Raw genomic sequence first — 27,328 nt, 5'->3', positions numbered from 1 at the left:
TGAGAAAAATCTTTTCTGCGATGTAAAAAATTTTTTGACACCTGTTGGAAAATAGAGATTTAATAAGATTATTCTGAATTTCTTCAGATTCCAGAGAGTGAGGGTTTTTAAATCGTACATCAGATACACCGAGTCGAAAAATTCCGAAAAAATTGCGATTGCGTTTTTCGTCACTTACTTTGATACAACAAAATGATAAAGTCAATCCGAGACATCGACGGATAATATTGATCGAGATTCCATGAAATTCCTTACACATGCTTACAATGTACCGATAATTCAAAAATCCAAATTCACGGTACACGGAACGAGGAGGCCAAAATTTGAACTTTTGACACACGAGCCAAGCCCCCGTTGTGTGTTTGAGATATTAATTAACTCCACATCAAGCCAACCACCTGTCGTATCTTAATCGATCGTTCTCTCTTGAGCACAGGGAGGATCAAATCCCCGCCGCAAACTCTGCGGCGCAAAGTCCTTGTTGACGTAGTCGGGCTAAGCCTTCGGGCGTACGTACGTGTCTATGTTGCGACTACACGTACACGTGCACGCTCGTCTATACCTACGTCTTTCTCCTCCTAATTATTAGTTGCCGAGTGGTCATCGATTTCCTGTTATCGCGACCCGATACACACCGACTCCAGCCAGTAAATAACGGCGACCAACCGTTTCCCCCTCGTCCTGGACCCCGAAAGAGGGTGTCGCGTAAACCTCGAGCAGATCCTGATGCTCCAGGTGCGTCGAATCGCGTATCCTGTGGTGGCCGCCAGCCGGACACGAGGTTGAAGTCGTTGACGTTACCGCAACGAAACGTTGTGCAAAGAATTACTATTTCCTTATTTTTACAACGATCGAAAAAAGAAATAAGATCGCAAAATACGAGTATGTTTTCTTTTTATTACGGTTTACTGAATCTTCAAACACTTCCAAAATCACGAAAAAATTTTTTTTGCGAACAGCACGAATCGTTACGATGAAGTTACCAAGTTCGACGTGACAGCCGCAAGCGATTTCCGTTCGTCGGATAGGAATCGTCGGGTACTCGAGTTACTCAATCAACTACTCCAATTATTCGGTTCGTAAGTTATCCCAAAACCTTCGTCGTATCGAAACGCAGCCTACTTTACTACCGGATCGTTCCGATATTATTACCGTCAAAACTTTGCGAGTCATTCGCGGAAGTGTTTCGATACAAGTTTCGAATTTTTAATTGAATTTTTAAAAAATCGGAGTAGTAGGAACCAGAGGGTTTAAACAATTTGGACTGTTTAACGAACCCCTCAATCAAGCGCTTATAAAATACATCTAACTCGTGGCTGACGATGAGTTTGTTCGGTCACGTCTTTGTTTCGACGCATGTGTATGTTTTTTTAATCGATACAATCTTCGGCTGCTGTTGCTGCTGCTGCGGCAGGAACTACTTCTGTTGCCGAGGGATCGAGGAAGGGAAAAGCGAGTTGTCGAGTGGGAGGAACAAAAAACCGTACTACGTTCTACGCTCGACGAGTTCCATTCCTCCTCCTTCCCCGTCTCTTCTTCCCTTTTATTTTTCTTTTTTTTTATTTCACCGTTCCTACCCTCTGTTCATCACCCAGTAATCGCGAGCCAGCCACCGACCCCCATGTGCCGCGAATCGGGTATTGATCAATTCCGTTCGAATGTTTGACAAATCAAGCAACAGTTTCTCCTCTTCTCCGTTTCATCCCCCGTTGGTGTCTCAGGGAAGAAACAATTCGCTGTACCTACACCGTGTCGAGCTTTTTTTTTTTTTATTTATCATTATCGTTACGTGATGTAACAAAGATAACAATACCCTGGCGAAAGGGGTAAAATTCTTCAACAAGCCTGCCTTGTCCGACATTTAGTTTCACCGCCAACTAATTACATCTCTTTCCGACCGAGGCGACACACGGCGTTATTAGTTAACGTTTCACCGCACGCTGCTTGCTGCCGCTGTTGCTTCTCTCATGCACAGTTCGAAGCAGAAATTTAATTTTCTCTCGTTCATGTTTGCACACCCTCGCCGCGGTTTATCATCACAGAGCCGAAGTGTACGCGGCCTGTGCAACGCTATCAAAGTTTATTCTCTGGGTCATTCCGCAGTGTGCAACTATTATTAGCCGCACCACCAGCCCCAGCAATTCCCGCACCAGAGCTTTCAGCAGCGGTAGCAGCCCGCTTCGCCGCTCTTCTTCCTTTCTTTCTTTCTTTCTTTTTTTTTTTTACACCTTTTTCTTTTTTCTACTCCGCGCGCCGTGCGGTGCAAACGCGTCACGGCTTTTGGCATCGCTAAGTGAATTATATCCACGTTCCTCCTTTGCTCGCCGCTTCGGTGTTCGGCTCTTCTTATATTATTTTTCTCACCGGTGAGAACGAAACGAAAAATGAGAAAACGAAATGAAACTAGACTCGGATTAATCCGGCTTGATGAAGATCGCCTTGAAACATCACTCCTGAAATTAATTTCCTCCTTTTTATTCCCATGCAAATAGATTCAGATCCGGAACCCTGGTTTCGCGCTGCAGACCGCGTTTCTTCTCTCCTTTATATCTTCTAATTGGCGAGCCAATTGGAACCGTACCAGACCCGTTGATGCGATTATATCCTTTATTGTCGAGCTTCCAGCTCCGACTTCAATCTATTCTTCTCGTTCCATCCGAGGATCTTTTTTCTTTTTTGATTTAACAGAGAGGGATAAAATTAATTCGATTTTAATACGATTAGAAAATGAGCAAAGTGCAAATCTATTGTTAACCAAGCGTTGCGAAAATGCCAAGTTTCTGTTTCTTACGAGCGAGAATTATCATCGACTTATTCCCACGGAGTATAATAAATTTGATGATACTTGGAGCTGTAAGGATATAATAAAGATCTTTTTCTCTCTTTTACACACTGTTTACAAACCGTTCAATGTTACACGGTATTCTTACCCAACGTGGCTGATGTAACTTACCGATAATGTTACGGTGAAAAAAACTAAACGATCCAGCGTAACGTTGGACCGTCTATTGCTGTACAATTAAGTGTTATTTCAGTGGTGTATAAAATCAAGCCAACGGAGGGTAACCACGATTGGTACGTAATTATTTGCAGGCAATTGCATGCAGAATTTTCTACACAACGGAAAACCTTGCCGGGTCGTCTGTCGTGACTTGCGAGAAACAAAAAAAAAAAAAAAAAACTCGTTGCGCCGCGACTATGTACTTGAAAAATAGAAGCGGAAAATCGTGAAAAATGAAGTAATTATACCGGCGTTAAAGACGCGTCTGTTATTTTTCATGACGTAGATACCGCACGGCCTTACGTAGAGTCGGGATGTTCGACTTTAATATTTACCGCCTCTGAGAGAGGAATCGATGCGAAGACGTGCGTTTCTCGGCCTAGTAGTTGAAACGAACGCCGGCACGCAAATCGCGATCTCCGAAACAATTTGCGAGCTTGATTCAAATTCTTTTTTACACCTCGCGTTACCGGGCTTGTTTGTTTTTTCTTTGTTTTAAAATCTATTTCATTTCGTTTTGTTTTTTTTTTTTTTTTTTTTTGTCTGCGATGCTTTAACACGCGGTAAAACTTACCGCAACAAAGAATTTAGCGAGACGACGATTGCAGTGCGACGAAGAAGAAGCAAACGGGGAGAAGAGAAAACATTTGTTTGTCAAGATTTTAATCCATTCCGTAGCACCGATTTGCCGAGAGTGGATAAATTACCGCTCGCTTATCATTGCGCGAATTGTTTGGAACTGCGGAGGAGACGTAAAAAAAAAACATAAAAATGAAACAAAAAATAAGTAAAAAAAAAATACGTCTTTCTTTTTTTCTTCTCTCGTCCTTTTCACTCGTTCGGCAGGCTTTTCGACGCACGGGCACCGTTAAGGAAAAACTTTCTTCCTCCTCCATCCCGTCCCGTGGGTTGGTTGGTAATTCCTCGTTTATTTCCGCCTCAGGTCAACTGAGTCAGCGGTCAGGACCTGCTAATAGCAGTCGTTAAAATCTCTGATCCCGAGGTGGGTCGGTCGAACGGCGACGGGGCGTTGCCATCGGGGTTGTCTAACTCGACGGACAATAACGATCTTCCCAAATGATAACGAAAAGGCTAACGAACCTCACTCCGAACTTTATCCCCTCCCCCACCACAACCCACGCCTTACAGTTACTCATGTAGTTTTTATCGGTTGCGAAAATATCGGCGCGGATATTTATACCGATTTATCGTCGTTATTCCATTCGAGACTTTGGAAAGAATTTTATATCGCTCACTCTGCACGAGGCTGAAGTTGGCGGTGTGACGTTATTGTAATTATTCGTGATTCGGACGATACGTTGATTCGTAATTTCAGGCATCTCTGAAGTGCGGTAAGTCATAATAAGGCAAAAGTAATTTATGTGTTGCAAAAATTAGTCACTACAAAATTGGAAAATAGTGATTCTTTTTTCACGCCAAATGGTTCGATACGCTAACGTTACTAACTTGAGGCTGATAATTTTACACGATGAGCCGGATGGAAGAAAAGATCGGTTTCATCACCTTTCGATTCTGGTCAGTTTGAATTTTAGGGTACGTATGTTGTACACACGCACTAAAAAGTTTGGCCAATGAAAGAATAATAATAATCGAGGTGTTTCAAAGGTGAAAATTAAGATGATTGACTCGACTTACATTTTTAGTGTGATCGAAGAGCGGTTCTTTCAATAAAGTATGAAAATGAAGTTAGTAACGTTACTGCAACGATGCATGTTTCGGTGAAATCGTTACTTCGCATCTACTTCGATCGTATAAAATTTGGCAAACTACGATATACAAAACATACTCACACGTACTTTGAAGAGCAAACTCCTTGAAAGTCATTCGTAAATTGTACAGTGATAATTTCTGACGTTTTGTCACGTTAACGTTACTAACCTCAGCCTCTCAACAAAGTTCATTCATCCGAACCTGATCATTTATTTTCATCCGTCTAATTTCTTCACTACATGTGAGGTACTTCTATCTTCAACACCTGTGTATCTGCATTAAAGAATATCGATGACAAGATTCCATTTCGAATTAGCTTGCTTTTAAAGCTCGTCAAGTTATTTTCAACGATTCGAAAGTGAAAAAAAATAAAATAAATAAATAAAATAAATACATTGCCGCGTTGTTGATCCAGACGAAGATAACCTCCTCTTCTCTCCTCTCCTCTCCTCTCCTACCGTATCCTCGACTTTGGTGAACCTACAGCTTATTTACTTTGAATTGTCAAACCTGTCGTCAAGAGCTAATTTCATCTATAAGATTGGGATATGTAGGTACAATGTGTCATGCAAAAGAGGGCGACGCTGTGCCGTGTGAATGGGCCGAGACTCAAACATCGTGGCGTTGTTAAATCTGCGCCGAGCAGTCAGCTGGGCAGTAATTTTTTCGGCCTCACGAAGAGTGTGTAGGCATTTAGGTATGCGGGTTGTGGCAGCAACTACTCGGACGTCGGTATCAACCACTCGAGAATGAGTCGAGTCGAGTTGTCTCGTCTCGTCTCGTCTCGTCTCGTTGAACGTGGCAGATTCGTCGTCATTCGACCGAAACGGGCTGATGTCACCGGTTATTTCTGCAGCACATCGAGGTGCCTCCTCTTCTCTCACTCCGATTGTGAATGCGCTTGCTCCGCTCCGTTATCCCTCCTCCGGCTCTCGTCGTGCGAGAAAAATTCGCTATTAATAGCGCGCGAGTCGCGGAACTCGCGGTTTTCACCCGCCGCTGATTTTAATTCTCAATTCTGTGTAGAATTCCTTCCTTCCTGAGTCCAGCTATTTCGAGTTGTAGAAATCCTGGGTTGGGGTCGGAACTTGGGAGGGTCGATACTTCGAACGAACGATATATCGAAATTTCAAACATGCGAAAATAAACTAACTAAATAATGAATCGATCGATATCTTGATTTTTGAAAATTTCACCGATCGACGGTCATGCTATTTTTTTATTTAATCGAGTTAAATCGCCCGCTTGGAATCTCGTGATTATTTCTACATGGGGAAAAATATCTTGCACTTCGCCTGCACTCGTTTCTAAACGGGATATCAGAGGTCTTTATAACGTGATACACGAACAAGAAAGAAGAAGCAAACACTGACGTTCCAATCTTCGCTACGCCCCGTTTCCTCTTCTCTCCTCTTTGCTTCGCGGTGTTTTTTTTTTACATCAAACCTCCTCCTCCTCCTCCTCCTCCTCCTCCTCCTCCTCCTCCTCCTCCTCCTCCTCCTCCTCCTCCTCCTCCTCCTCCTCCTCCTCCTCCTCCTCCTCCTCCTCCTCCTCCTCCTCCTCCTCCTCCTCCTCCTCCTCCTCCTCCTCCTCCTCCTCCTCTTCTTCTTCTTCTTCTTCCGGTAAGTCCCGTTGTTTTTGCTCTCGCTTCTGTTATACATGGCGGAAGAATGAGGAACAGAAAAACAGGAGGAGGGAAAGATGAAAAAACGATTTACCGTTTCGACGTTGAGAGACATTTTAATAATAATAACAGTCACTATAAACACACCTTGCTTCTCGTTTAGAGACACCAGATCTCGTATACTTGAAAATCATAATCCTGATATCTCTGCACGCCTTTCGACGACGGAGAAAATCGCTGTTTTAATTATTCACGGCTTAATATTCCCAGGTATTCTCACGTAATACGTCGACTGAGTCAAGTTATGTAACCTGCATTTAAAAATTGTACGCTTCGTGTTGTATCACCGTGATGTGTCATAGATGACCATGGAAATTCTTTTACCCCGGTAATTTCTCGCCGCGTAATATACATTGATATTTTCTAATAGCAATCTGAATCGTATTATCATTATGACTATTATTGTTATTACTATTTTTATTATCATTCAACGAAGTAAAGCGTAGCAATAACTCACCGTCGTTGACGCGTACGTAACGGGGCACGTCGAGAGAGAATCACTCTCTTTGTTCACCCGTGTTAGTAGCTACTCGCTGATCGTGCGCTTGATGTACTGGAAAATAAGGAAACGTGAAAATTTCTCCCGATAACGCTGAGGATCTCGGGTATTTGACTCGGCTCGATGCTTCGCGGATTATGTTATATTATAATTATTGCTACTAATTGTAAATACACGGCTACAGTAGAGAGAGAGAGAGAGAGAGATTGTTCTTGTCGGTACCTGAAAGTCAATCACTCACTGCGGTTAATCTTTCTTCTCTTAATTTTACGATTTATACTCGAGGGGCTTTTTTTCATCACCGGGCCTAATGTAGAATATCATCGCGTCGATATTAATTCGTCAGCCATTTAACAGTGGAGACTCTCTCGGGTGATAGTTTTTTAACCAACGAGGATCGCCGATTGATCGATCGGTTCCTATTTTATTATTTATTTATTTACTTTTTTTTTCGTTTCTATTCTTTGCGATTTTCCCGGTATCATCAAGACTTGCGAAACGGCTGAAGAGGAGGCACACCGAGAGTCAGTGAATCGAACGGCCAGGTAGTGAACGGAGTTCGTTGACTCACGAGCTGTCGAGGCGTGTGTAAGAACCGACTGGGTGTGTATATATACATACACACATTATTTATATACAATATGTATACACCTATACTCGTTACGCCATTCGTAGCCTCAATTGCGAAACTCTGACATTTTTTTTTCCTCTTTTTTTCCCCCTCCCCTCTCACTCTATCTTCAAGATCCGTTCCGCGTACTCCACGTTCGTCGTTATTATTTCGCAACTTATTGCACTTCCAGTATGTCCAACAAGCTGTCGCCTTTTCGAAGTTTTCGGACCTCCTTTTTTTCCAAACGAGTCGCGATAGGGAGAAAAACAAAAAAAATAAAATTAAAAAATAATTGAAGAACAAATAGAGAGCGTAACTGCAATTATTGCACCTAGGCTCGTATTACGTTAAGCTGTTTATACATCATCTTGTTACCGAAACTCGTCTGTTGATGCAAATACTTCGACAGGTTCCGATTTCGGCTGACTCAAAGAGGCAACGGCACCTCATTTTCTCGCGTGTTTTTTATTATATTGTAATCGATTACCACGATGACGTTTCGATATTTGCGTACGATAAATGCCAGTTGATGGAAAATGTTTCACACGTATCGAAGATATATATAAGTATGTTTTGCGTGGCTGAAGCTAGCAGACAGAATTAACAGCCAAACGTTCCAATGTTCGTTCAAATAAAATAGCAAAGTCCGAAAATCAAAATTTTGTCAGATACCTTGAAACCCAAATTTTTTTAAAACACTTACGAGAACGAAAGTGTACCGCATTTTTCTATTTCCAAAAAGTTCAACACCTTTTGCTGCTTACTCTGGGTACCAGCTTCAGCTTCGTAATATGTTTCCTTAAATGAATTTTAGAAACCGAGCGACAGAAACTACACATCTGTTACGTACAGCCGAGGAACGGAGCTGGGGCAAAAAAAAAAGTCGAAGTTGTTGGGCAACCAACGAGAACTCTGACCTTTTTTTTCTCGTATCATTGAGAGACTCGTCAACGACTCGAGAAGAGACGTCCCGTCCAACCTCATGATATCGGTATCTGTATCTCGTCGCGTACACGGCAAAGCAAAATATTGTTTATGCAAATTTTTTTTCTTCCCACGAATCTCCTCTTCTTACACTCCGAGCTTTCGGGAAAGATTTCTTCACTTTTCGTGCTGTTGAAGGACTTCTCTCTCTTCGTATATAATTCGAATATTCTACGAGAAAAGAGAAACTAACGCTACTAAATTAAAACGATTTCGATTATGTACGCGGTATGATTCGTTTCGCATAATTATGCAGGCCTATATATACGTATATACACGTATTACAGGAGAAATGAAATTATCCTTACGATCCGGATATCTTCTTGCGGTTAATTTTCAGGTAGTACTCGGTATCAATTGCAGTTCCACGGCCGGTTTCTGTTATGCACATGTACGGACAACAAATTGGCGCAGTATCTCCGACGTACATAGATATAGGTATCAACCACTACGGTTGATCTGAGCTTTCAACGCGTCAACAGATTTACCTGCACGACGAGGACGTCGCTACGGCGGTCGGTGCATATTGCCCGAGGCTGGAGGCTGGAGGAAGTCTGATAGATCGATATATCGGGAGAATGGGGGCCGAATGGGATGGATATACGGTATATGCCTTCGTACCTTTGGACGACTAGCAGGCTACACAATATCGCGTCTAAGGCATGCACAGGCCGGCTTGCCAAAGAATGCCCCGCGGAATATCGATCCATTGATCGATCCAAGCATCCACACGGGGTGGTTACGTATCGTATGCGGCACAGTGTATAAATACGTAGGTGTATCTACATCAACGGTATCTCGGTGTGTATGAGGTATTAAACACACGGTGCGCGATGCTGTTACGAAATGAAAATGCGAATTTTCATCCCCGGATTATTACAACGCGATGCTGATGGTTAGAAAACGATCACTCTGTAAGCCTCGCGCGGTTCGTTTGTCGCTGCGTAAAAGTGTTTGTGAAAAGGCAAGTTAAGAACGATTTTTCTAAACGATATGAGCGTGGATTTACACGGAGTCGATTAGAACTATAGTTTAGGTTATCTGTGCGTTGTTGTTACATGATTTGAGGATGATAAAATCACCGTTCGTCGGGGTTGTAATGTAGTACGACTGTTGTGACGAGATTGTAACGGAAATGCGATCGGTTATAAAATGGACGGAATTAATCGTGGCCGATCAGTTTCCTAATTCGAATAACGGACTCGGTTTCGTAACGGATTTCAAAAAAAATATGGAAATTCAGAGGTAACATATTTTCAATGTGTTAAATCAGTGATCGTTAATTTATGTAAGCGATTTGATTAATATCGGTGAAAATTTAATATTATACGGGTACATGTATGTATATGAGATTCATATTATTGGAAAAGAAACGAAGCGAGATTAAAAATCAATCGGATACATGCATAATAGATGTCATGGGCGAAAAGGCGGGGAGGAAGTTAACCGCAAGTCATTGAATTCATTAGTCGAGAAGTTGACTCTAGTCTTACCGCGACCTCGGGTCTTGATCCTCTCCCTTCCCTCCTCCTCCTCCTCTTCGTCCTCCCCCCCCCTCCTCCTCCTCCTCATTCCAGCTCCCGCTTCCATTCGGCTTAATTTCTACCGGACTAACAATCCGCCCCCATCTTCCAGATCGTTCGCAGTTCGCAAACGAAATTTAACCGCAATGGTATGTCGACCGTTGAAGGTGAGGAGAATTGAAGAGGTCGGAGGTCAGTTGAAGATCAATACTTTTTGGTCCATCTGATTAGGAGATGTAGTCGCTCGTTGAGTTTTTGTAGAATTTATTTTATAACATTCGTGAGCTAACGATAGAAGGGATGTAAAAAAAATTATAATCAAGAGCTTGAACATCGATTTTTTATTTCCAATAACAGGGTGGCCACGTAACTGGAAAACTTGAAATACCTGGAAATATCAGGGAATTTAAAAGGGGTCGTGGAAAATTGGGAATTATCAGTTTCTTATCGAGGGAATTGAAAATGATTTTTGGTGAAAAATTGGTGAAAAATTTACTTTCTTGCGTCGAGAAAAACAATTGGCTTAAACCGACGTTTTTAATAAGCTGAACGATTTAGGTTTTAGTAACTTACTAAATCTTGGGAAGTGTGTGGGAAACCTAGATCTTAGGTCCTGGAAAATTGGGAAGTGTCGTGGAATTTTCGTCTCGAAAATTTGTGGCCAGCCTGAATAATTGCTTTGAAGTGGTTAAAATTTAGTAGATTCGTGTGGTTTCAGTTTGAAAAATAGAGTATTTAACGACACCAACGTGACAAAGAAACGCAGTGTCTTAATGAGTTTGTAAAGGCTAGTCTTTCGAATAAAGTGCCTGATCGTCGAGTGAAATTGAACGAAATTACCAAATACATGTATCTAAGATCTTGTTCACAAGTCTGGTATTTATTTTTGTCACATTCATACGAAAATTTTAATGTAAATTAGATAAATATCCAATCCGTGATTGACTGTCTTTCAGTGAAAAAAAAAAAAAAAATTAACAAAAAGGAAGTTACGCAGAGTTATCGATGCTGCTGCGTTAAGACGAAAAGAAAGCAGAAGCGTCAAAAGTAAAAATAGTCAAGTCTCGCGGTGTTGCGAGGGTGGCGAAGGTTATTAGAATTCTTGAAAAGTTGATTCGACAATTCCGGTTCCGCTGAGAGGAGGTTAACCCGCCTCAATTGGCGGAAGGAAGGAAGGAAGGAAGGAAGGAAGGAAGGAAATTGAAATAGGAATCGCTCGGACAGACGGACCGTTGAACCGCTTTCTTCCCTTCGCCTTTCCCCTTCCCTTTTCCTTTCCCTCCGCTATGTGCTCGATAAAATGGGCAAGAGGAGAGAACTCGTGCTCTCGAAAGAACAATTGAATTCTTTTATATTTCACCGCGGGTTTGGAACGAAGAAGAAGAAGAAGAAGAAGACGAAGAAGGGACGAGCCAGCCAGCAAAGGTAGCGAGCCTGCAGCGTCGATCCCTGTTCCCTGTATTTTCTACACCCTGACTTCTTTTCGCCGTTTTCATATCTCCACTTCTTTACTTATGCATATATCTTCTTCCTCCTCCTCCTCGTCCTCCTCCACGGAAGAGAGAAATGATTTTTCACGCGACTCACTTTGCGACGCGGGATTTCTCACATTCCTGCGAATTCCGCAGCTATATTTTCGACCTCTCTTCTCCTCGCGCATAAATACATATGTGGTTATTATTAATGTGCTGTATACGACGAACGCGAACCATGCACGAGTCTAATGACAGTAGCGACTGGTGAAAAAATTCGCTTGAAACAAGCCAGTCTTAATATCTCGTCTTTGTTGTCTCTCTTTCTCCGTTTCGCCGGATTAACGTACATACGTGTCATAAACCGCGAATTAACAGCCTGAAGAAATCATCATTCAATCACGCGAAACGATCATCTCCGTTTTCGAGGAATTCACAGAGGTCTGTCAATCCATCTACTCTCTCATCCACGTTTGTAAAGATGCGTGCTTTTAATTCTTTTTTTTTTTTTTCTTCTTCATTTTTTAATACTTTAACCTCAAAAATGTTAAACGCTGTCGCCGTCCGACTCGGTGTATTTTTACACCGATGTAAATAATTGTCAGAGCTCGCGAGCAACGTCTCGTTGAGTCGTCTCAAGGCCGGCTGCCAGTCACGACGAAGATATATCTGCACATGCTTTAAATATTTAAAACTTGCTTCAAACTTTACTCGCACTATCCTCTTTCCGCGACGTGCAATTCTGTTCCAAATATATATTTTTTATTTTTCTTTATCCTCTACCGTAATCGCACTTGAAGCGTAGACGAGACTTCGTTATTGAAATTTAGTTTCCGATCTTCCAATGCGCTTCAAAGCTACACTTCCGAATCCGAATCGACGATGTTGTTAATCGCCAACTTTTAATTTCGCGATTCGCTATTGATAACCGCGAATTCCAGGGTTACAGATACCGTATAAACGAAGACAACAATTTACACCGTGAGCGATGTTTTGGTACAGTCGAGTCAGGAACGGAAATCTGGTACTAAAATGCGATAAAACGAACGCTTCGAAGTTGAAGCTGAAGCTGATTTACTCACACGACGGTGTAAAAAATCTTTGCAACACTGAATTTTTACTGCAATCACCACGTTAGAAAATAACAAATTGTTTACAGCTGTAATTCACCATTTAAACATTTTTCTTCGGATTAATGTGACTTTTTTTTCATCACGTTTTGTTCAATTAGCTTGATCGCACTTTTTCAAACCTTCGCGTAGTCACGTTTTTATTTCGACTGTACGTCTCGTAATTCCTCGAGTCAGTTAGCGGACGGGATGAACAAACCGTTCGTTTCGCTACTACTGCAAGCCTTTACGACTGTGACTTAACGATACATTACCAACTCCCCACTCTTAAACTTGAATCAAATTGAGCTCCTCGCGCTTTGATCCTTAGATAATGAATTAAAGGTAATTGGCTCTGCCATTAAAGTGTCACTGTGCGGTGACCAAAGTCGTTACTAAACGACGCTAACATCGGCCAAAGGACTCGCGATCTCCTCCGATTTCTCTTTGGTCCCATTATGCTCACTTTATAATCCTGGAGGAATTTCTCTTTCGCGATACTCAAATTCTTTGACGTTATATCATATCTGCGCGTAGCGAAAAATTCATCTCAATAAATCGTTGTAAAATGTTTGCAAAAAAAAAATAAAATTTTTTTAAATGAAGAAAACAAGACTTTGGTTCAGTATAGTGTTTGTGGTGGTAAAATTCCAGCTCCAAGGATAATTTATTGTTTCACTTTAATACATTATACACACGATAAACGTGTGGCAAAACCTTTTCCATATTCGTTTCTATAAAAAATCAATCGGGGGTATTATTTACACCGTCTCTTGTATACAATATATCCATCAAAGTGAATTCTACGTATCATAATGCATGTAAATTCTATCGACGATCGATCGCATTTAATCCAAATACTAATTAGGAAAACCGGCGCGTGGGAACGTGTGCCCGACTCGCATTACGATGGTTAATCTTCCATTTACACGGGGACTTTTTGTCGCGATAATATATTTATTTATATATATTATCGTTGATGGGTGCAGGAACGGTACGATGATTACGGGCTTAGGGTACATAATGTTTAATCGACCGGCCAGGCGTGTAGCGGAGTGCATTAATTGTTTCCTCGTCGCGTGAATTTCATCAGTTCGTTTGAGTCTACAAGCGTCCCACGAACGAACGGAATTTAATCATCACGCCGCCGTTGACGGGTTTGATGAAATCTGGGAACGTTTAATCGCCGCCTCTATCGCAATTACTCATGTAATTTCGATCAATCCGATCTAGGCTGCTGACCTGACGATCTGTAAATTTTTCAAATCCTTATCGCGAGGTAATCAAATTGCAGGAATTTTTGAACGAATGGCTGTAGCTCGGGAGACTTGCGATAGTTATGCGTTTTGTAAACGAGATCGGTGAAACGTACGTGCGCTTTGAATTCGACGAGATTTGCTCAGCCTCTCATATCGGCGGCACCGAAGGTTCAGGGTTGAATGCCGTGCTTGGAATCTGGGAGGAATTCTCCGCGGGATTAAGTACATATATAAGAAAAATATTCGACCTCTGTTGTTTTTATATATATATGTATACGCACTGTGTGTAGAAAATTCGTTTACGCGAAAGGAACGAAAAAGCGTTTTGCTTAATTTTAATTCGTTTCTTGATTTTATTTTTATACCGTTTAAGAGGCGCGATTCTAACCCAGCGGGATGAATAAAAGTGCGACGAGCGTTGACTAAGCCGCGTGTCGGTGTATCGGTGCAGACGCGCCTAATGGATTTACTCAACCATTCCGCGGACCCTATTCAACCCTGGTTTTCAAAAGCCAAAGTATACGGACACCTTGATGGCCCGCGGACTTTAGAGAGGACGTTGAAAATTTTCTCGGTAAATTCTTTCAAAACGCAACGCGTGGCACAAGCAGAAGCAAGATGAAAAGTGTAAGGAAACCCGGACGGTGGCTTCAAGCTGAGAAACTTGTTAAAAAGTCACTTCTTCATTCGCTCTCGGGTATTTTCAACGCGCATTCAAGATCAGAGGGTGTGAAACGCGCGGCTCGAGGGAAGGAAGACTGCACAGCTCGTGGCCATTTTCAACATCATCATCATCATCATCATCATCATCATCGTCGTCGTCTCGACATTTAAATCGTCTTACCCTAAAATCTTTTTGGCACTTCGCGTATGCCGTTACACGCGTTTAAATCGTCAGATTCGAGTGTTAAAAAGCGAGTCTGAAAGAGAGTTTATTGAATTTTGATTCCCTTGAGTATATCTCCATCTTCAGAATAATCGCATGAGGTTAGTGTACCAATTCGTAGCATTTGGCTTTAGTCATCGAGAAATTCACAATTTTTGCCGTAAGTTTATAATTTCGGAAAATGAAATAGTGAATAATTGTGTCTAAACGCGTCGTCAATAACCGGTACACTCACATTACGTGCGGAGGGTAGTGTCAAAGGGGTCAAAGGGAAACCTCGAGGCTTATCACCGACTCGCATGTACGCCCGTAGAGGAAGGCGAACGGAGGCTAAAGGAGAAATGAAATTTTCTCGTTCTCGCCGAAGAATCTCCAATTTACATTCTCAAAGTCCTTTCCCGGTGTCGCCGGCGAGCGTTCCGCGCTATTTCACTCCTTTCGGAGGATGAGGTTATCCTCCTCCGCGTAGCGACGCAAATAACGGTTCAAAGGCTTCGCCGAGCGTGGACCTAAAAACTGTCGAGTTTCCCCAGTTTGCGCGTTTCCGTATTCACGCGACGCAGCCGCGCAGCGGGAGAATTTACCGTACAACGGAACGTAATATCAACTCTTTGAAAACGTGGGGTGAAGGAGAGATTAGATGAAAGTTGGAAGAAGCCTCATCGCCGGTGCTAAATCGCAAGTATCCCGGCGATATAACGAGCGTCGATCCTTTAATCCTGGATTAAAACGATCACTTGGCACGGTCCAGCGTGCAGACCGAACGAACGTTCTAGCTCCGAAAGGGACGTGTAATTATATTAATAAGTTTTCGACCAATTGTCGGAAAGACAAGACAATTATTCGTCAGGTGTACCATTGAAGACGACGAAGATGACCGGAGATGCGAGGTCAGGGATAAAGATCAGGCGATTTTTAACACTGATTACTTTCGGAACGGGAAACTTGTTCGCTTCCAATTAGTAAACCAAGTTGCGGGTGAACGCGGGGCGAAAATTACACGATGCCCGCTCCTCAAACGACGACGACGACGACTTGAATAGGAGAAGCAGCCCTCCTCCTCGCGTGTAAATAAATACTTTGTCTATTTTCACCGGCGCGCAGTTTATAAGGAGACGGTGCGTCGTGGTGGTAGTTTAAGATTTGACGTAGACGCGGGAAACACGCGAGGTTCTTAACTCGTTAATATACGTAGCATAGCTTGCGTCTCGGGCTTCGTACACCAGACCTTCCTCGGTCCGTGAACGATGATAACTTCCCGATATGGTATAATATTGTATGTTTCCTTGTCACCGCGGGCTCTACCTCTTCTCGGCTATCCGCCACTTGCTTCCCCCGTTATACCCTCGATGGCATTCCTCAAATCTGTTGTGCCGACGTTCGTTTTATCTGTCATCTCTCTCTTTCCTTCATCGATACGATATAATCGCAAGGAAATGGCTGGCTGTAAATGCAAATTACCTTTACGATTCTATGCTCGTTTCCGTATTCATCGATATTCGTCCGTTACCGCGAAACAATAACGTCCGAACGATTACGGTGATGTTGAGAAAGAATCCTGCTCTTATTTTGCTTCTTCTTCTGTCAGCGCGGATGAATTTTTATTTATTGCAGTGGCTGGATTGACGGTGGAGCGAGATGGAGAGAAATATTCGTTGGCACGTTAGTATTTCCTGGACCGCGTAGCTGTACCGGTTACAAATCGGGTTCACCCCGCGTGACCTCGGCTTCGGGTGGCGGATACCTTGGTGGCATTGGTGGGAAAAGGACGGTAGTTGAAAGTTCACGGAGGGTTGGATGAAGACGGGTTGTGCAACAGCAGCACCGTTCGTTGCTCGGCTGTGTGGATAATTAGGAATATAAATCAGAGACCTTCGCGCCATTTGAGGATCCCGCGAAAGATCGTTGCAGAAAAATGGGTATAATTGCGTATTGTTTTCTCTCGTCTCATCCGCCGCCACCGGCAACAGCAACAGAAGCAGAAGCACAACCACAGTCTGCAACTCTCGAGGATACGTGTTGTCCGACAACGAGCTGTGCCGCCTTCGTGCCGGTAATTAATTAACTACGTGGAGGGAGATAAAGAGAGAGAGCGTGTGTGCGAGTGTGTTTAAATGAAAAAAAGAGACGATGATGATGATAAAAACCGTGCGGGGGAAAGATCGTTGGTACATTTTATACACGAACGCGTGCCTCGTCGTGATTCCGTGTTTACTTTTCTCAACCTTTCATTCATTGGTACCGCTCATCGCATATGGAAATGGTCACGAGGCTGAGCTTTTCGGGAATGAATTACCATGCGTGCAGAGTGGAAGAAGAGGTGTGCCGATTCGAAAGTGAAACGTTGCGTATTCGTACAACGATTGTTCCGAGTGTTGCATCGTGGAGTAGGAGCGATTAATATTCATTCGCAACGCCTCTTCGGCTTCGAGATGCCGTACGGACGTACGGATGTACGTACACCAAGGTACGTAGGGTTCAAGGAGGTAATGCAATCTCCCCGAGCCAACATTGCATTAAATTTCCTCCTCCTTTTCGAGGAGATTAGCGTGCAGGAAATAGTGGAGCGAAGTGGTTGTGGAAGAGCTCGTAGCATCGTTGTTTGTTTCTCGTTGGCCCTGGCAAACGTCGGCGGGCAACTGCCTGGCTGACTTAACCTACTTGTTCGAGCACCAACTGTGCGCGTGTTTCGTATACCGTGCCACGTAGTCGGAGCAGTACGGTACAGCTCGGTTGAACAGTTTAGCGTTACTCTAATCAATTCACCGATCGTAAGGACGCGGACGCGACAACGACGCACCGCCGTTGCTCTCGCAGATTTAAGGTCGACCGAGTATCGGACGGTCGTCACTCTTCGATTCGCCGCGACGAGCGATGACGATGCTGTGATTTTTGTAGGTACCCGATTCCGAAAAGTCGATTTTACGCGAGGCTGAGCGTTACCTCTCTAGCCTTGTCTTTTAACGAGTTCTCCTTAATTCCTTCCTCTGGGTATAAATTATTTATACAGCAGCGGCGTGCGGTGCGATGTATTGCATTAAATATGAAAACCAATATAAACTTTTCTCCATGTGCCGAGGCACCGAGCGCCGATGGTTGTCGTCCCCGGCAGCCGAGCGTGTCAAGCGTCACTGCGCCCAGGACCACGTATCGACATTTAATCAGGCACGTGGCCAGCCTGCAAACGTCGACCCCGTTCTTCGTCCATCAGCTGGCGTAAATAGTAGACCACCCCTCTTGGCCATATCAATGCCGCTAAGAAGCGGGAAGTCGCGTTGTTACCGTGAATACGGAAATCGTTTCACCGCCACCAGGTGGGAGCTTTCGAAAATTGACTTCTCGATTCCGGTACTCTCTAGAAAATTTCCACCCGTTATCGCCGAAAGGTTACTAACGCCCCTTCTTTCACCGGTCTGTTACAGGATGCAGAAGGAACGCCGAAGTACCTCGGTGCCGGAGGTAGCGCGCACGCGCCCGGTCAGCAGGGCTGGCTAGTAGCCCCGTTGAAGCCCATTCCCGAGACCCTGCAGGCACACATCAGGTAAGTCGGATAACACCGTCGTACGACGCGAGTACGCGATCCCGACTCACCGTCGGCATTCGTGATCGTAGGTTACACCGAAGTGGGTATCCGAGTTGCGAAGAGGCGCTACGAACAAAGCCTTTCGTCCAACTAATCGGAGTAGGTATACGCGGTTTAACCGCGATAAGTATCCCGCGGTCTTTGACTATTGATCATCGTCCGTGCGAGGAGAGATCGGATTATGGGCCAGCCTTCTGGGTATGATAGGACTGTGGTACAAGATTGTGAATGTGAACGGAAACCGTAAGAGCCATTGGACTAAATCCAGCCAGTGATCGTTGCCACCTAGATCCCTGACCGATATCGCCGGTCGAATCGCTCGCCTTGGCGTTTTCATTTCCTGCGAGGGATCCCGCTTTCCACCGTACACGCCTCGAGCGGTATCCTCTGGTGAAGGTCCCGTAATCCTCTCGTTTTACTCGGCGGCTATCCGACGCGGAAACAGTCTGCTGTGGAACCAAAATTGAAAAATCTACTCCAGAGAGATAGAGAGAGAAAGAGAGTTTAATCTTCGAATATCCTTGTCTTTTTCCTTGGGCGCAAGTTTTTCCGACATATTTTCAACGCGCCAAGTCATTAGCAATTCTGTTTCAGATCCGGATCATTCGCGCTAGATTACATTCATCGGTATTTCATTTTTTCCACTTCTTTAATCGTTACTGCGGTTTTTCAGCGCGCCTTGGAATCAGAACTTTCTTCTATCGGCCACCGTTTATTCGTAATACAGCTGATCCGGGAAAGAGCATACTATCGAAATGGGATAATTTTCGCTTACAATCAGGTCCCGCGGGTGTTAAATTCAGGTCCTTACCACATTTATTGTGCTATAGGACGATCGTTTGCAACGAGTCGAGAGTTATTATCCGAGGTGTGATAACGTCGTCGTCCTTGTCATCGGGAAGAGTTTTGTCCAGCTGGTCTATAAAAAAAACTCGTTAAAACGTTGGATGCGGGTTTATAACTCCGAACCCTCCTCTTTCTTCACGATAGGTGGCAGGGGTGAACTATTTGTTATTATTCTCCTCAGCAGTAATACATTACACAGTCTTGCACGTTATGTCGTGGCGAAAATAGCAACGTTTCGGCATGTTTGGTTATTCATTTTCTTTGCGCCAAACGACGATTATATTATTATAATACAAGGCGAAGGTTCGTCTCGAGGCTCTGGTATCGATTCTCGTTTGTATACTTTGTACCCTCCCTCGCGTCAGCAAAAAACACCCGCCGTTTCATCCCTTTCTTGTCGCACGGAGGTCACCCTGGGTAGACCCTGTCGTCATCTTGTCGTGTTATGCCGGTCGGGAACTTTCACTTTAAAATATAGTGAATTATTACGGTGATTATGATTTAAATTACAAATTCTAATCACAAGATATATCGCGTTGTGTCTCTCGCGTTACAGCCAGCCGATTATTCCGTGCCCTTAATCTTTTCACGCATTATTATTATTATTGTTGTTGTTGTTATTAGGTAAGCCATCTTTCAGTGTCTCGACCGGCTTTAACACCCAGCGTGTTATATCCCGTGTAGCAACGTTGAAATATTGTTATACACAGAGGAAAGGGATGAAAAATTTCTGTCTTGGCGTGAAAAGTCGGTTGAGCGCGTTCTTGCGAACACGAGGAGGGGGGTACGCGAAGGGGTGAATAAAGGTGGAGCCGTTATAAACGCTGGATATCATGTAATTAGAGAGTCTAGGTCGACGCCGACCTCGAGACGCGTCTGAATTTTTTACAACCCAAGTTGGGCCGCCATGAAACGAATTGGATTATTGTTGCCCAGGTATCCAGATGCTTCTACTTCTTCTCCGCGTTTGCCGTATCTCATCTCTCCCTCTTCTTTTTTTTTTCATTTCTTTCGACGTTTCAACTCTCCTTTTGTTTTCTCCTTCGTATCCGCGAGCTTTTCAAATGTTCATCAGAAACTCCAAAGTATACCGCTTTCAGATCTTTGGTTTTCCCCTTACCGTGAACTCAATCCTCGACTGTATCGCCCCGCCTTTGGCTTTCTCTTTTTTGCCCATTATCTCATTCTCGCTTTTCTCTGCTCTCTCCGTTATCGCTAACATCGCTCTTTCTTGGGTTATGATTATTTTAGTTTGTCCAAGAGCGATTGGACCCGAAATAATTGCTATATAGAATTATTCACGCAGCCCGAAAATCGCGGCAATTAACTTGACCGTTTCATTGCGAAAAATTGTGTTGATCTTTACGATCTCGATTAAACTTCCGAGCTTTAAGAGTAAACTCGTGTCGAAAAATTGACAAGAAAATGCAAATTAATTTTTACACACGCAACACGCGTCGGGGGATCGATGTGCTCTGTGCCAGGGGTAATAAATTGCAGTGTAAGCTACACCCTTACTTTATACCGATCTGCAGCACCCGTACAGACTTATCGTTAGGCGTGTACGTGCGAGGAGGAGCGCATATAGGGTAAGTTTGTAACTCAAGTTGGTTAGAGATCGGGTGGCGGGGTGGTTATAGGGCACGGTATTAGTTACCTGTCAGCCCCCCCCCCCCCCCCCCGCTCCACCCCTCGCACGCTTCTGGTTGGCTCGAAACCATCCCCCCTATCCGCATCGAGCGAAGAGGAGGAGGAGGAGGAAGAGGTGGTGGTCGAGGTTGGTTCCCTGTGGATTCAGGCAGCGAGCTTGCACCGCTACGGTACAAGTAATTAACTTCAAGTGGCTAATTAATATCAATGCCTGTGCCTGTGTCGCCGATCCCTTTGCCGGGAAGCCGTTTAGCATATTTTTTTTTTTTTTTTCTTTGTCATCATCTTCTCCTCTTTCTGGGATACATTTTACCTTGTATTTTACCACACGGTCTTCTATTTCGAACGTTTATTCATTTTTACTCAGCGACGAGAGGCTAGCGGGTGGGTGAAGTTGAAGGAAGCCTTGAAATAAACTTTTCGCGAGGCACACGTCGTCGTCAGCTGTTCAGCTGTGACGAATGGTAGAAAATGAAAGGAAAAAAGAAGTAACCTTTCTTACACGGACAATTACACCCTCGTATTACTAGCGCCCTAGTTTTTCTAACGCGTGTTATACTATACACCTCGTGTAAATTCGTTGCAGGATTTCCACGAAAAAATTTTAATAAAATTAAAATTGGATGCTTTTATCGTACATGCCCTATATTCCTTTTTATACGTCAGTCTGCCACGTGTTGATGGCTTTTCATTGTACTATATATTCTTCTTCTTTTCCTTCATTTTGTATTCTTCTTCTTTGTTTCACTGTTGGATTTAATACTGTTATTGTATAATGATTCGCTTCTGAAATCGTCCCGAGTCAATTGAAATCGACAGAAAAGATTATCCTGAGACACAATTAGCGTCGTTGTTTGGTGCGAATTAATTATTTGTGAAAATACTTTGGGGGGGGGGGATTCAACGAAGTTCGTCGACTTGAAATATGCCCCTATATATACATATACGACGAGGGACGAACTAATAAATCGAGGAGCGTATTTGCCATCGTTCAAAGTAATTACGGTAGGTTGGTATCACTTTGCCGTCCCGCTGTTTGAATTAAGCGGCAACGTTGCTTGGTTGATATTATTACACCGCCCTAGAGCTACGGTGTATATATATATATATATATATATATATATATATATATATATATATATATATATACTCCCACAGACACATGCATGCATACGCATGTACGTATAACAGGTTCTGTTTCTGTAATCAGTTCTAATTTCCAAGCGATTAATTTTACAACCCTTGATCCAATAAACCAATCGGATGCCATCCGGACGCTGTCCCAAATCACTGGGACCGACTTTTGGTTTCGGTATATTCGCCGTATCATCGTAGATAGTTGAAATCTCGACGGCGTCGGACAGTCCTGCGTGAATGAAAAAAAGGACCTCGTGTTCGAGTGATAATCGTTTCGATTATAAATCAACGCCTTTACAGTTGGACTCGCGGTGCAAGTCTGACGTGGTATCAAGATTCAAGGCCTTCCAGTTCCCTGCGATGGTAATTTGCAACTGCGGTGTATCATACGGTATCCCAATACGCGTGTGACACGCGCTATGCATTCGCTCGCTTACTCGCGCCTACCTCTCGGTATGCGTCGCTGCAAGTGCGATAGTGCAGTAAACGCCTTGCGTAATACCGCAGAAGTCATCCGATAATATTATAACCTCTATTACATATATTATAACGACAGTTGGGTAAAACTTCCGCGTTATCCATAAACGTTTCTGCATAATTCGCATAGGTGTACGTATGATGATATCGGTAGACATCTTTCTTGTCTTTTTTTACACAACGAACGAGTCTGACGCACGCACGTGACTTTGACGAGTCTTTAAACGTCGATCATCCAGTGAAACTGAGACGGGAAAGAGGGACGATTTTTAGGGATAGATTCACGCGTACGAATGGATGCGTGTGTGTGTTGGGAGCAGGGGGGGAGTTTTCGTTTATACAGTTACGGTTATCGGCGATGGTCCGTTGGACTTGTTCGCTGAGCCTGGAAAAGTCGATGAAACCCTCGAGAGACTCGTCCCGTATAGTATCGTCGTCTGGAGTGGTGAATAAATTTAGGCACTCGAGTTTTGTCGGGCGGCCCGTTTTGATCGTTTGATCGTTTGATCGGTTTATAAGGAGAACTATTGTTTCGCCAATATGGGATGCCGATGATCGAATCGAACGCCACGACGAAACGGCGACTCGTCTCGCAGGTTCGTGCTTTGCACCGCAGACACGTCGAATTTTCCCCGCGAAATATATCGGCTACAAAATGACCAAGCGTTTCCCTATTTTCCGACAATTTCCGTTTTCCTGCTCTCTCTCTTTCTCTCTCGCTCTCTCTCGCTCTCTCTTCTTTACTCGGGACATAAATATCCTTCTGTCAATGCGCGCGTGTTGGTATACCGACCATCCACTGCGTATTGATTCGACGCTATTTCCAATCGCTGCGTTTCTCGTTCCCCCGCATCCAACGCCGATCAACCCAAACTTTGGGGTGAAATATCGAAGCTGCTCGGCGGCACAACGTCTCGTATAAATACATTTTATTTTATTAACTTCGAGGCCGAGTCTTCTCTTTGCTTCGACTACTTCGGGAGGATGATGAACCGATAAGGAGGAATTTATCCACTCGAAGTGCGAATCTTAACCCGTTCCTCAGAAACGGTTACCGTTATCTTCATCCTCTTCACACTGTGACGAAATTTTAGCGGGCGATAGTAAAAATCTCATCCTAATCCCGATGTTAGCCGTTCTTTCCGCCATGCCGCCAGTTCTTCTGTAATTTTGCTAATGGTTCAATAATCTCGATAGATTCGACATACGCTGGCCAGCAATAAAATTCCTAGGTATAAATCGTCTCGTCTCGTCTCGTCTTATCACCTTAATCCCCCCTTACCAATAAATATATCTTTCTTCCATTTCACTAATGTATATATTTGCTTTGTATTTTCATGCAGACATGGAAATGCGGCAAAGGAACAGAGCTTTGAAAAGAAATCCTTAAACATGGCGTCTACGCATTTTTCAATTTCATTTCACCTTTTTTTCTTTTCTTTTTGTTTTTTATTCTCATCACCCTTAAAGGGTGATTCTCAACCCCTTTGTCTGCCTGACGAGTCGACTATATTGCGGTGCGGCGGCCCTGTGTAAAGGAGGTCTCAATTATTCACCTTACCTCAACAAACGAGATTGGAAATTCCATGTTACACCCTCAAAGGTAAATCCGTTACATTTATACGGATCGACAAATAGCTGCGAAACGACGCGACGCGAGCGTACGGTTTATACAGTGAAATTTGGAAATTATTTGACGTACGATCTTGTTCGCGATAACGAGGATGACGATGCAGCGGGAAATTGAACCACTCCGTACTTTCCAGTGACTCACGGTAACTGGGTCAAGACAACCGATCTTATCGTCGGCGACGGAACGTTTCGAATCTGAAAAATTTCACCCCCACCTATTGAACTTTACCGTCGTTGCCGATCTGCCGAATTGCGAAAGGTCATGATCATATCAGATATGTCGGCGAACAGTGAAACACGTTATAAATCGTGTACAGTGAAACCACAAGAAAAAAAAGAAAAAAAAGATAAGATAAAATCGGTCACGTGATTTACGCGAAAAGTTTGTCGACGGGATTGTTATAGCTGGATAGGGGTGGGGGATGAACGCTTGAACAAAACTCGCCGGTCCGCCTGCCTGCTGCCTGGCTGGCTGTTATAATTATACCAGCGGGTGAATTTTATGCACCTCACTCATTTACACGCTCCGAGATGTCGAGTATTAATTATTTGAGCCAGCTATTCGAAGCACTCCTGCCCCCGCGATAGTCGGGTCGGCGGGCACCAGGCGGGCACCAGACACGAAGCAAGCCCCGCCGCCCCCAACGCGAACGCATATAATCGATACGCACCCCGCTCGAACCGGGTCGTAGGGGGCGGGAGGGGGTGGAAGCGGTTAGCGGTGTAGGTGCACGCGCACGCGGCGAAGGAAGAGCACCGACCAGGTTCATTTGCACGCCCGTGACACGGCACACTCTCGATCCAGGATCGATGCACGCGTGTGAAGGAAGAGACTTCGAGGTGCCAAAGCCAGGCTTTGCTCGGACGACGGTTGCAGGCTGGATCGCGTAGGATGTTCGAGAAAATCAGAACCGAATTCCCAACCCCCGAGTCAAGCTTGAGAAGCTTGTCGCGATGCTATTGTGTCGCGACTGCAACCAGCGTCAAAGTCTACGCAGAGACCGGCGGGTTCTCGTCTGTCGGTTGATCTTCGTCAAAGGCACGCGAAGAGAGGGATGAAGAACAGATTTAGAACCCCGTTATACAGCGTGTATACGTGCCAAAGACCCCCGACAGTCCGATTGCCGGGTTCAACTTCCTCTTCCGCTGACGCGGTTTTTGCGGAAAACGTATCAACTCGGTTGGCCGTCGTCGTAAGATTCTCCGCTCCCGCGGCGTTATGAGATGATCTTTTATCGGGGCTCGCGGGGTCTTGTTTTCGCTCCTATTTTTTGCCCGCGTCATCTGGTGAGCCGAGCCACCGATTCGTCACCGTTAACCAGTCCGTTTCAGGGTTGTCATTTCGTTGCTATATATATATATATATATATACGCCGAATTTTCACCATCCTACCGTTTGTTTGTAAACTGCGGAGGCCTCGAACGAATCACGGACGAAAATTGAACCGCACGTTGTCGCTGATTGTTGTTTATACGTTCGATGCAAAACGGATTGTGGCAATAACCTGTGGAGGATTGACGTTTGCATGCTTTGCTTGGTCAGGGGAACGTCAAATAGTCACTTTCCAAGAACCGATTCCCCGCGGGTTGCAGAAGGAACGGAGCTTTTATAAATGAATCACGTTCCTCCGCGTGGTGTGTAGGTATCGACTCGCGGATGAAATTCTTGCGTATTCTCGGATCGCGGACGAAAACACGCGTGTCGATGTGTAACTGTCCAGCACGCGCAACACGCGTGGACCGAGCCGCGCATATTCTTATTCGCTTATTCTCCACTTCGTTCCGACAAAAAAAGCTTTTACGCGAAACGATCGCTGAGGGATTTCTTTGACGTTTGTTGTACCCGTGTATGTTTTTTTTTCTCTCTTTTTTTTCTTTTTTTTTCCGAAATTGAGGTTAGCTTTTCGCGCCTCGAAGAAACCTCTCGGCGCGTCTGGAGTTTCGATTGACCTTGCCTCGTCGGTCTTTTCTCATGTTCGAGATAGATTTTCTTTCATTTTTCTACAATGTATACGCTACTAGATTCTGAGCCAAGCAAGTCACGCGACCTGCAATTCAAGCTTTTATTATCGAATATCACTGAATCCCGTAAATTCTGTGTGAAAATTGAACCGGTGAAAAAAATTTACTCTCTCGATATCAGGCGTAAGATATAGAATAATGTAGAATAGTGTCCTAGTCTCCAGGGAGTTTATTCCCCCTTTCTTTAATGTAGTTTGCCGCGTATTTTCATCCACTCGAAAGTCTGATATTAAATGGCAGGCTGAGCCGCTTTGCCTTTATGAGGTACAGCATCAATATCCTTGATTTTGAGCTACCAGCTACCGCGTTTTATGATAAGTCGTCTTGCGTTTAGGGAGTGGGACGAGGAAGGGGGTGGAGGGGGGTGGAGGAGTTTGCTTACTTTTGAAAAGCTCTGCGTAACACAAGCCATATTCATTTTTCCATTACACTACTTCTTCTTCTTCTTCTTCTTCTTGTTCTTCTTCTTCTTCTTTTTCTTCTTCTTCTTTTTCTTCTTCTTCCGAACGTGCTAAAAGTTTGCTTGGACCCGCTGGAGCCGGCGAAAGTAGGTACACCTCACCTCGCTCTACCACTGTACCGTAATATATCGAGCGATTTATATAACTCACGTCCGCAAGCTTTGTTATCCTCCAGTTTACCCCTCGCCCTTTCCCCTTTGGTCTTCCGCTGCTCCCCACGACCCTCCACAGGGTGGCTAACTTTTTGTGGTTTATATCATAAACGTGTACTTTATAATGTATGTTATGTACCCAAACCATACACAGATTTTCACAGCGTAAGCTCTTTACCTACTTTTTTAAAAATTGCTGCCTGTACAAGAACAGTTGTGCGGAATTGTAGTTCTATCGTTATTTTCTTCTCTCCAGTGCCGCTGCACCAGTTGTGTTAATAAAACCGTAATTTTCGTATTTACACTAGGAGTTGGTTCGAACCGGACGAACGTTGCAGTTTTACGAGTGGAAAGAGAGAAAGATAGATAGAGAGAGAAAGAGGAAACGGGAAAGTGTAATAAACTTTGGTGGTAAAAGTTCCGTAGTTGTAATATTATCGCGTGTAGGTTCCTTATTTCATTTTGCATCAGTTGAAACTGTAAACCTAATGCACAAACTAACTTGTAGTTGCGGTATTCGATATATACAGTGAATTTGCAGTCTACGTAACAAAGATTTCACTATCGTGAAATGGTTTTCAAAAGAGGAGGAAAAAACATTTCAAAT

General features: G+C 43.9%; 1 protein-coding gene across 3 annotated transcripts in view; it reads left to right on the top strand.

Moving 5' to 3' along the window:
* LOC124310058 (uncharacterized) overlaps positions 1–27,328 on the top strand; it is a 151,375-nt gene that overhangs the window by 90,082 nt on the left and 33,965 nt on the right. For all 3 annotated transcript variants that reach the window (XM_046773614.1, XM_046773603.1, XM_046773624.1), the window contains one exon: positions 18,184–18,302. The gene's annotated coding sequence lies outside the window, so the exon portion shown is untranslated. The remainder of the gene's footprint in view (positions 1–18,183; positions 18,303–27,328) is intronic.

This window comes from Neodiprion virginianus, chromosome 1, assembly GCF_021901495.1.
Source record: "Neodiprion virginianus isolate iyNeoVirg1 chromosome 1, iyNeoVirg1.1, whole genome shotgun sequence".
NCBI classification, from domain to species: domain Eukaryota; kingdom Metazoa; phylum Arthropoda; class Insecta; order Hymenoptera; family Diprionidae; genus Neodiprion; species Neodiprion virginianus.
This window is presented reverse-complemented; position numbering and strand designations above follow the sequence as displayed.